The following is an 11,602-nucleotide window of genomic DNA, read 5'->3' as shown; positions in this document are numbered from 1 at the left end:
ACATGCATGCTGTCCCCTCCCCCCAACAGAAGTCAGAAGATAATTTACTTCTTTTGAGATTATGCATGTTCCACGTGCACCAGATTTTGTCTATACTGAAACCCTTCAATCTTTGTCAAGTTCTTAAGAGCAAAATCCCAGAAACAGAGTTTTGAAGCTGCAGTGCGATATGATTAGAAATAGGCAAACTACCAAAGGATGGCTCACTTGAACTAGCCATCAAAAGAACTTTTAGCACAATAAACAATTACAAAACTATACCCTTGCCATGAAAAACAAACAAAGGTCTTTCATTATTTTTTCCTTTTCCTTCTTGCTTAAAAAATGATTTTTTTCTTCTATTTCAGTATGTGTTTGCTGTTTTGATTTCTACTCATGTTTCATGAGTAGAAAGTACTGATGAAGCTTTCATTTTAACATCAGTAGAATTCTTTTGCAAATTGATTGTAAAACCAGGCAAGCAAAACTTGTTTTGAAAGAAAAACTAGTCGTGATGAACTGATTCTAGCCACTGTTAAGCAAACTTGCTCTTCTCTTCTAACACTCCTTTGCTAGTATCAGTTTCAATTTTTGGAATGCTTGCAGTTCTGGGATAAAAATACAGGTTCAAGGATCTCCCACCTTGATGAGAATGAAAATAGAAACAAATATCATTTTGGAATTATTATGAAAATGATTTGGCTTCCTGAACCTTCATAAAGAGTTTGGCGGGGGACGGGGGGGGGGCAGTCTCTTGGGATCCTCAGATCATAATTTGAAAACTATGGTTGTAGTAGGCTAATAAAGATTATAGAAAATAGCTAGCATTTTGTAGTTTCATGGTGCATTTCTCGTGCGATGGTCATGATAACCCAGAAAGGTAGCAAACTGGGAGATTAAGGCTTAGGTTAAACATAAATTTACTTAATAATAAAAATTAGAACTAAATTTTAAACTGAGATTTCTGACTTCAAATCCTTTATCCTTCACATGACATTAATAGTTGCCTTTCACTGTGGACTTGGAGAGGTCCATAGGGGATTAATCATTTTTTTTTTAAATACTGTTGTTTGCAGTTTTACTTATTTTCTTCTTTGGATTATTACTCCTTTTTTTCGCTGTTAATTTTGTTACTCCAGCTGCTCCAGTTTGTACATTAGCAGCTTTTTCAGGATGCTTTCCACGTCCTTTAAACATGCATGCATGTGTGTGCATATGTGTGGGTGTGTGTATATACAAGATTACTATAAAATGCTGCTGGCTCACCCTGCATTTTCCATATTCTAGCATTGGTATTGTATGGAGCTCCAGCTCCTTTGGCTGGAAAATGGTGTTTAGAAACCAAATTCTGGGTACTAAACATAAATGTTTCTACTAAAATGCCACTGCTTTTAGACCTTCTCAGCAGGCAGGGCTAGGAAATATATAGACCATCTATCTGCAAATACAAGTCACATGAATATCTCTGACAGTAATCCAGTACAAAAGGGATTATGGCTGCTGTTTTCTCTTGCCCATTTGTAAATTCCTTTTTTAACAGTGAAAATTCATAGTTGTGTTTTAAACATTATGTCTTTCCAAGGTATAACTATGTGTGCTTGAAAAGTTAATGTTGTGAATTTGGGATGCATTCTCCCATAGAAACAATTATATTCATGGCTCCTTGTTACTTAGGGGAGTCCCGGAGGACCTACACAATCCTACTAAGACCTGGTGCAAGACTTAAGTCTTACTTTCTATTCAAGGGTAAATTTATAGTATTACCAAATATTGGTAAGTTTTATCACCATTTATATTATACTATAATTGTTACCACAACACACATTTTAAAACTTTTCGTTTTACAAAGTGCTTGTATATAAATGATCTCTTAATTCTCATGAAAATTACAAGGGCTAGTATTTGTAATTTCTATCATTTTTAAATTAAAAACTAGAGAATCAAATGCTGAGATTATTAATCACAGAAAGCCTTTTATTAAAGTTTAATAATAACCTATTAATTTAGTCAATATTTAGTATGCTCTACATTCAAGAATAAGACAATATGTGTTTCCATATTCTATTATGTATTCAGTATTATGATATTGCATTTTTAAAAATTTTAGACATTTAAACATATTTTACAAGTCACAAGTTGCTTGTTCCCTTTCTAGGCACACTCTGGTGGGTTTGTAAACATGGGATTCATATTGGCCAGGCTGGTGTATATCATGTTTGACTTTCTTTAAAAAAAATTTGTTCTTTATTGTTATTTATGTTCACCCTGAGGAATGAAGATTAGATCTGAAAATGAGTATTCTGGGATCTGGAACTCAAGAGAAGGAAGACTTTGGTGGTCATTGGAGCTCATCTTCCGAAACATCTAAATCCCCTCATTAGTATTCACTGTACCTGTTAAGCAGTGCTTCTGAGCACAGACTTTAAATCAAAAGCTTTGCTCAAAATTCTCATCTCTTTGCAAATCACTATGAATATCAATGATGAAAAAATTACAGCAAAGGAGATTGCAAATGGGCCTCGGAAATCATCTGGTCCAACTCTTGTCACTTTACAAATGAGGATCCCAAGGTGCAGAGAGATTCATTGGCTTGTCCCTGGTCACACAAGGAGTCAGTGGCCAAGCTGAAACTAGATTCAGAGTTTTCTGCTTCAAAGGACATGTGTGGATATTGAAATTAGACCCTGAAGTCAAGAGTTTTCTCAAATATCCATTTCATTTTTTCATTCACAAAATATCAATAGGCTTTTAGAATAAGGACTCTATTAGACTTCTCCACATCATTGTGGGGCTGCAAGACAAATAGAAGATCATGCTGATAATATGGAAGCCGAAAGTCCTAGTGAATTAGCATACGTAGGACAAACTGAAAACCCCCAGAATGTTAATATCCTGAATCAGTATTTTGTGATTCCACTAATTAGGCAAGAGCTAGATACATAGAGTCATGGATGGTTTTTATAGTTAAGTGTCTGTTTGAGAGAGAAATGAGAGTTACAGGAATTTTGATAGGAGTGTAGTAAAGAACAGGTTAGGAGACCAAAGGGCAAAGACTTCATGGAAGAATGTCAGGGCACAGAAAATAACTCTCTAGAGACAGAAAGGATTTAAAGGAAACAAGAAATAAGGCAACTGTCTACCAGGTGGATTTGATTCTTGCCACTCTAGCTGGGCTTGCAAGAATTACACTGATTAGGGACTGTATGTTGAAACAAATACATATGAACGAACTGTAATAATGACGAGTCATCAAATCCCCAAACTCCATAGCCAAATTTGAAGAGAAGCATCAATATCTGGTAGAACTGCTGCATATGTTCATGGGAGATCTAAATCTTCAGGAAAACCTTAACGTACAAATCGTCAATTCTGAAGTAGATGAGTTGAATTGGTTTTGGAGACTGAAGTTGTCCAGAAATGGTCAGTATATACATAGTCCGTGTATCTAATACTGAATAAATTTTGTAGCTAATATTTGGGTTAATTAAACACTTTATTGTTGGTTAATGTAAGAGTATTTATGCAATAGTAAAGGTTTGTTAGTGCCCTATAAAAAGTTTATCTACTTCTGACAATAAACCAAGAAAACAACCAATCCGGTAGAATTCACAAAAATAACTGTTTAAGCCAGCCCTTTTTACTGCTGTAACCAAAAGTTCAAAGGAGAACAATTTTAGAGGAGGAAAAGTTTATTTGCAGGCTCTCAGTTTTAGAAGTCTGAGTTCATAGAGAGCCCATTCCATTCTTCAGGGCCTGAGGTGAGGCAGAACATCATAGCAAAAATGTGTGGTGGAGGAAAGTAGCTCAAGACATCACACTAGGAAGGAGAGAGAGAGAGAGAGAGAGAGAGAGAGAGAGAGAGAGAGAGAGAGAGAGAGAGAGAGATACAAAATATGTATTCCTAAGCTATGCCTCCTATGACCCACCTCCTCCAGCCACACCCCACCTGCCATCCAGTTACCACTCAGTTAATCCCTATCAGGGAATTAATTTGACAATTGGGTTAAAGCTCCCGTAACCCAATAATTCCACCTCTAAACTCTTATTCATTGTCTCACACATGATCTTTTGGGGGAAAGCTGGTGTCTAAACCATAATATTCTGCCCCTGACCCCCCAAAGCTCTTGCTCATCTTACAATACAATATACATTTGGTCCATGTGCAAGAGTCCCCACTGTCTCAATAGTTTCAAGATTACTCAAAAGTTCAAGTCCAAAGTCTTCTCAGAGACTCAAGGCAAACTCATATCATGAGTTCCTATAATTGAATGCAAGTCACATGTATCCAATATGTAATGGTATAGAGTAAATATTTCCATTTAGAAAAATAAGGGCATCAAAAGAAGGAACGGGGCCAAAGCAAGACCATAATCCATCTGAGCAAACCAGTCCTGTGGCTCTGTGTCTGACAATATGGAGCACATGGCATTGTGATGTTCTCCCCAAAGAGGTTGTGTAGCTCTGTCCCTATGGTTTTGTGGGTTGCAGCCCACATGGCCTCTCTGTGGCCTTCCTGCAGCTTTCCTAGGCAGATGTTCCCCAGCACTGGCATCCTTAATCTTGGGGGTCTCCACTGCAGCTTTGGCACCCTCCTCACATCTCCGCTCATCACCCTCTCAGGGGCAGCCTTCAGAGACTCCAACCATGCTGCACTTTGCCTGGCCTCCCAAGCCTTCCTTAGAACTCCCAGTGGAAGCCTACATGACTCCCTAGCTCCAGCATCCTGCAATTATGTAGATCCAGCTTGACAAGGTTGCTGCCAAGGTCTGCCACCATCTTGAGCAGTAGCCAAGTCTCCAGGGACCATGGCAGCAGCAGCCTCTGAGTGCCTGGGTGGCTGAGCTTGTTGAAAAAATCTTACTAGGCCCTAGTGTGCAAGCAGGGTGCCTCACTGGTCTTTGCTGAAAGGAATTTTTACTTTTACACCCTTGAGCCTGCAATGGGGATGGTCTTGCCAATTCCTGAGATGCCATTACACCATCTTTCTTATTGTCTCTGAGCAAATTCTTCAGCATTTCTTTTTGTGGCGGTAATGTCTTTTACAACTGCAACTTCCAGAGCCCGTTTTTCTCCCATCTTTCAAGTCCAAGTTTTTCAAATCTTTCTGTTCTGCTTTCTGCTCTTGAATACCAACATAAACTTGTCTAAAAGCCACCAGCAAGAGCCTTGCCACTGCCTAAATACTAAGCTGTGTAGAAATTTCTTCTGCCACATTAAGAAGTCCATCACTTTTTAAATCATCTTCACAGAAAGTCTCTGGACACGCGGGCAAAATGCAGACAACTTCTCAACCAGAACATGACACAAATGGCCTCTAGCCCAATTACCAATAGTGTCCTCCTTTTCCTCTAAAACCTCTTGGGCCCTGTCTTTTCTGTGCAGAGTCCTATTGGCATTATGGTCTTCTGAGCTCCCACCAGAATCACCCTTTAAGCTCCACTTTCAACCACCAAAAGCATTTCCAGTTTGCATTGCAAAACATCTCCAGATTCCTCCCATAAATTCCAAAAAGTTCCAAAACCTTCTGAACCATACGGTCAGGTTAGTCAGCAACAATCCTATTTATTGATACTAATTTCTGTTTTAGTCAGTTTTTTTTCTGCTTTGACCATAAGATCAGATAAGATTTTAGAGTTAGAAAAGTTTATTTGGGAGCTCACATTTTAGATGTCTCAGTCCATAAGCAGCTGGCTCTATTCCTCAGGGCTTGAGGTGAGGAAAGACATCATAGAGGAAGAGTGTGGTAGAGGAAAACAGCTCAGACTTCACATCAGGAAGCAGATAGAGACTCCCCTCACCAGATACAAAATATGTAGTCCAAAGGCACATCCTCAAGACCCATCTCTTCCAGCCACACCTTACCTGCCTTTAGTTACCACCCAGTTAATCTCATCAGAGGATCAACTCATTGATTGGGTTAAGGCTATTATAACCCCATTATTTCACCTCTAAATCTTCTTGCATTGTCTCACACACGAACTTTTAGGGGACCTCTCATATACAAACTATAACACTATCCATGGAAAGATGTGCTAAAAAATAAACGATATGCAGAAGAAAGCCTTTGACAAAATTTAGCACCCATTCATGATAAAGGCACTGAAGAAACTAGAGATAGAAAGAACTCACCAAAACAACATAAAGGCATATATGAAAAACTCAGAGCCAACAATGGGAAAAAACTGTTTTTCCATCAAAATCAGGAACAAGACAAGGATGCCCACTCTCACCACTACTATTTAAAATAGTACTATAAATTCTAGCCAGAGCAATTAGGCAAGAAAAGAAAACAAAAAATTAAAAATAAAAAAGAATTTAAATGATCACTATTTGCAGATGATCTCATCCTATAAATAAAAAATCCAAAAAGCTCCACCAAAGGAATAATTGAGCTAATAAAAAAAAATCCAGTAAAGCAGCAGGTTACAAATTCAACATAAGGAAATCAATCGTTTTTCTATCTACTGATAATGAATCTGCTGAGAAATAAGTCAGAAAAACAATTCCATTTACAATAGCTTCAAAAACAAACAAACAAAAGACAAAACCCTACGAATAATTGTATCAAAAGAAGGGAAAGACCACTACAATTAAAACCATAGAACATTTAAAAAAAATTGAAGAAGACACAGAAGATGGAAAGACCTTCTATTTTCATAGATAGGTAGATTTAATATTATTAAAATGGTCATACTACCAAAAACAATATACAGATTAAGTGCAATCCCCATCAAAACACCAAACACATTCTTCCCAGAACTAGAAAAGAAAACTCCTAAAATTTAGTTGGAAGAATAAAAGACCTAGAATAGCCAAAGCACTTCTAAGCCAAAAAAGCAATACTGGAAGCATCAAAATACCAAACTTCAAATTATACTCCAGAGATATAGTGGAAAAAAAAATAACTTCATGGTATTGGCATAGAAACAGACTAAGATGCCAATGGCACAGAATAGAAGAAATAGAGACAAACCCACACATTCAGTCATCTGATCCTTGAGAAAGGTGCCAAAAAACATACATTGGAGAAAAGGCAGCCTTTTAAATAAATGGTGCTGGAAAGACTGTTTATGCATATGTAGAAAAAATGAGAATAGACCCTTATCACTCACTCTGCACAAAAGTCAACTCAAAATGAATCAGAGACCTAGGAATTAGATCAGAAACTACAACTCCTAGAGGAAAACAGGGTTAATACTCCAACATATTGTTCATGTGAGATTCGGAAACCTTAATTCACCAGCTAGCAGGCCAAGGGGTAGGCTGAAAGTCTGCACCCTTCAAACCTCTCCTGGGTTTTGAGTACACTTTTTATAGTCCAAGACCATATTAAAGCATAAGTGGCTGTTGCTATGATTCAAAACCATAAACAAACATCATGAGATCTAAAATCATAAGCAGAAAAGAGAGCGGGCCAAAACGTCCCTAGTTGTGTACAAGTTAAAGAATGGTAACTAACATCTAGACAATCAATCTCTACCTTGGACAGGGTACACTGTCCAAGAAAAATGGGAACCAAAGAGAGAACACATTTACATCATATAATAATTGCCATTTAGTAGTGGAGCACTTACCTAGCACACATGGGCACTGGGTTCAATCCCCAGCACCACATAAAACATACTAAATAAAGGTATTATGTCCATCTATAACTATAAAATAAGAAAAGAATTGTCATTTTATGTTGTGTTTCAAGCATGCTATGCTAAGCAACTGTTGATGGGTACAGTGGCGGGGCTTTCCCTGGGAGAAGCATTTCTTATACCATGTGGAGTCCCAGGGAAAAATAGAGTCTGTTTGGACATTGCCCATATAGCCTGGCCCATAACAATATGGGCACAGAAAACAACTTTCTCAATAGGATCCGTAAAGTTGAGAAAATAAGGCCAAAAAGTTAACAAATGGAATGGCATCAAGTTAAAAATCTTCTACCCAGCAAAGAAACAATTAAGAATGTGAAGAGGGAACTTATAGACTGGGATAAAATCTTTGCTTGCTACTCTTCTGACAGAGGATTAATACCCAGAATATATAAAGAATTCAAACACCAAAAAAAGGAATATGGATGGAACTTTAGACTATCCTGTTAAGCAAAATAGGTCAAGTTCAGAAGTTCAAGCAAGAATCATATGTTTTTTTTTTCTCATATGTGGAAACTAGAGAAGAAAAGGAACGGACAGGGTGGGTTTGTCATGAAAATCAGAGGGAGAGCAATAGAATAGAGGCAACAGACCAGGGGTTAAAGAAGGAGAGAGAGAGAAAGCACAAATACTATGTCTATGACTATGTAAGTATGTGACAACATATCCCACCATCATTTAAAACTATAATGTGCCAAAAAAATTGGAAAAAAAAGAAAAAATCTTGGTATTTTACACTTTTCTTAAACTTGCAATATTTTCATTTTACTTAGAATTAACTAAGTTTACACTTGGCTATGATTTGTTAAGATGTTAAGATAAAAATAGGATGTAAAGGAGCATATAGAGCTGAGTTCTGGGATTCTCAGAAAACTGTGAGTCATGAATTAACTGCTAATACATGAATTTAGGAGAAAATGTAATGCAAAACAAGGAAAAACAGTGAAGTGCTGAACTAAGCACAGAGGAAAAAGGAATTAGCATGACCTGGAGGAGACAAAGCTTCACAGCAGTGGACGAGAAGTTGGGTCTTAAAGGGCAAGTAGGATTGGATTTATGAACAAATGTTCAGGTACCTCAGGCTGAGAAGAGATGAGAGATGCGAGAAAAAACATGGGCTAAATGTATGAACGGGGATGAGGACAGCAAGGGAGGAGATCACAAGAACAATGTCCTATCAGATTACAGGGAAACATTAAAAAGCAATGGAGCTGAAGTCAACCGAATGGTAAGGGATCAGATTGCGCAAGACTCTGAGATCCTTGAGGGTTTCAGCTTAATTCTGAGAAAAACTTGAAGTCTACTTTAGCAGAAAAAAAGACATAAAGGAAACATTGTTTTAGGGAGAAATTTTTGGAAGAATATTATAGGAAAAACTGAGAAGGGAAATAACATAATGACATGCTCAATATAACATGGCCATAGTCCAGGAATGAATCATTTATTAATATTAAGGGTGTGCAAGTGTTTCTTAAAAGAGGAAATAATAAGCTTCAGTATTAAATTTTATATAATTAATAAATTATAAAGATTGGTTTAAAAGAATGGTTTTAAGTTTGAGATACTCAAAATAGTGGATGACCATTGGAAATAGTGTTTTTATAGGTGACAGAGTTTTAGGAGGAAGAAGAGAGTTGGACTGAGGCCTATTTAGCTCAAGTAATGATGCTGTAGTAGAGAAAACAGTTTGTGGTTCTACTTGATTGTTTTTTTTCCTGTGCTTGCATGACTACATTCACTAGTCTCCCTCAAAGTTTAGCTGAGATCATATGTGCCAGTTCTGACCAGTGAGATTGATGTAAGGGAAGTATACCACTTCTATGCCTGTATCACAAGTTTGAAAAAGAGAGGCTCTGGATCCCTGAGTCACTGAGTGGAAGAAAACAACCTGTAGCATGTCCAGCAATAAAATGTTTTTTTACTATCATTAATTTTCCTATTAAAAAGGCCTATTTGTTATGAAGCAGAGCTTTTCATGTTCTGACTAATATAGATACACCATCTAAGCAGACATGCATAAGGGTGAGATGGAAATACCTGTTAAAGTTAAAATATTAGGTGACCCCAAAAGCTCATATGTGAGACAATTCAAGAAAGTTTAGAGATGAAATGATTGGGTTACAAGAGCTTTCACCCAATTAGTGCTGTGGTGATGGTAGGCAGGTAGGGTGTAGGTGGGGGAGGTGGGTCATATGTGCTTGGGGCATATGTTTTGTGAGCCAAACATAGTCTCTCTCTCTGCTTCCTAATGCCATGCTCACAACTGCTTTTCCCTGCCACCTACTTCTGCCATGATGTGCCGCCTAATCCTAGGCCATGAGGAATGAAGTTGGCCAGCTATGGAATGAGACTTTTGAAACGAGGAGTCCACAAATAAACTTTTCCTCCTCTAATTTTTCTTGTCATGTCTTCTTGGTCATAGCAGTAAAAAAGATGACTAAATCAATAACTAAATTCATTTAAAATTCAGATTTGGGGTGCATGTTAATGGTAGGAATAAGTGAAGAAACAACAGGGGGTAAGCTTTCTGAGGAAGTGAGGGGACAAGAATAAAGATACAAAAGATGAGGCTTGGGTGGAAAATAGTGAAGTAATAGGAAAAACAGTAGAGGAGGGTTAAAGCAATTCTGACTCAACAGCATCTAGCTCTTGAAAAACAGAGAATAGTAAGGATCGACCAGGCAAAGAAAGGAGGTTGCGGATACTAGGGTGACCTGAAAATTTTGTATAAGGAGATTAGAAGGGAAGCAACACTTTTGTGAAGGGCACAGTGTGAGCTCTGTTTATGACTGCATCTGACCCACCAAGCCAGCCTCACCTACTCAGGTAGGACGCCCCTCTTACCTCTTAACTCATATTCATTTGCTTGCTCTTGATTCCATCTCCTCTGCGTCTAAGAGCTGATTTGATGAACTACATTTTGATCACATCTAATAATCAAAGATTTGTTACTCCAGTGTGTTTAACACCATACTTGGATTTTAGCTTAAATGGAACAAATTCATTCTTACCTTCAGGAGTGATCATAACTCATCATAAGCATAGGTAATATAATTACCCTTTTAAATTTAGGCTTTGGTTGTCTTTTTATATCTCACATTTTATCATTGCCTTAGAATTAATTTCTGTTCCAACCCTAAGAATCATCTTGATCATACATGAGAAGTTTGGGACAGAGAGAGGCTAGTGTTGCAAAGTAAGGTGAAAAGTGTATCCTGAAGCTGTGTGTGAACATGCCCTTGTTCTTTGTTGTCTGTTGCATCCACACTAACTAGTATGGGAGAGGCCATTGTTTTAAAGAAATGAGTTGAAAGAGTGAGTGCATGCATGATTGAATAAAGTGAAGGAGGAAGTCACACTGAGTGGCATTACCATGTTCCTGTTGAGATTAGGTTCAAAAGCCAGGCAGGTCTAAGGGCAAATCTCATCTCTGATTTACTTCAAGTAAATTTTCAAACACCTTTAACCCGTATTCTCTCCTGCAAAAAGGTCCAGTGTGAGGTTGATTATAGTAAAGTACATAAAATATTTGATCTGGTACATCATAAATGCTAGATATCATCTGTACCATTTAGTAGTAGAATGGCCTCCAATTCTGAAAGTGTATTGAACTCCAAAACAAATTAATATGTTCACAGTAACGACCCCAAAGATAACTGTCTTCCCAGTTGGAACTATATATTTCTTTTCAATGACTGGGCAGAAAGCAACCTACAGAAGAATGCTAAAGCACAGACCTAAATCAAGATGCCCTTTTTTTTAACATTTGTATTTGCATATTTAAGGAATATAAAATAATGTATGTGTGTTCATCTTATCTACATACAAATATGTACCTTTTGACCTCTATATTTCTACTTCCTCTCCTTTCCATGGTAAGCACTGTTCTACTCTATTTCTATGCATTTGTCTCTATTTCAGATTTGACACATTAAGTGACAACATGCAGCATTTTTTTTTCTTTCTGTGTTTAGTCCACTTTA

This window comes from Ictidomys tridecemlineatus, chromosome 3 (genome assembly GCF_052094955.1).
Source record: "Ictidomys tridecemlineatus isolate mIctTri1 chromosome 3, mIctTri1.hap1, whole genome shotgun sequence".
NCBI lineage: Eukaryota > Metazoa > Chordata > Mammalia > Rodentia > Sciuridae > Ictidomys > Ictidomys tridecemlineatus.
The sequence above is the reverse complement of the archived record's forward strand: the minus strand, read 5'-3'. Positions refer to the sequence as shown.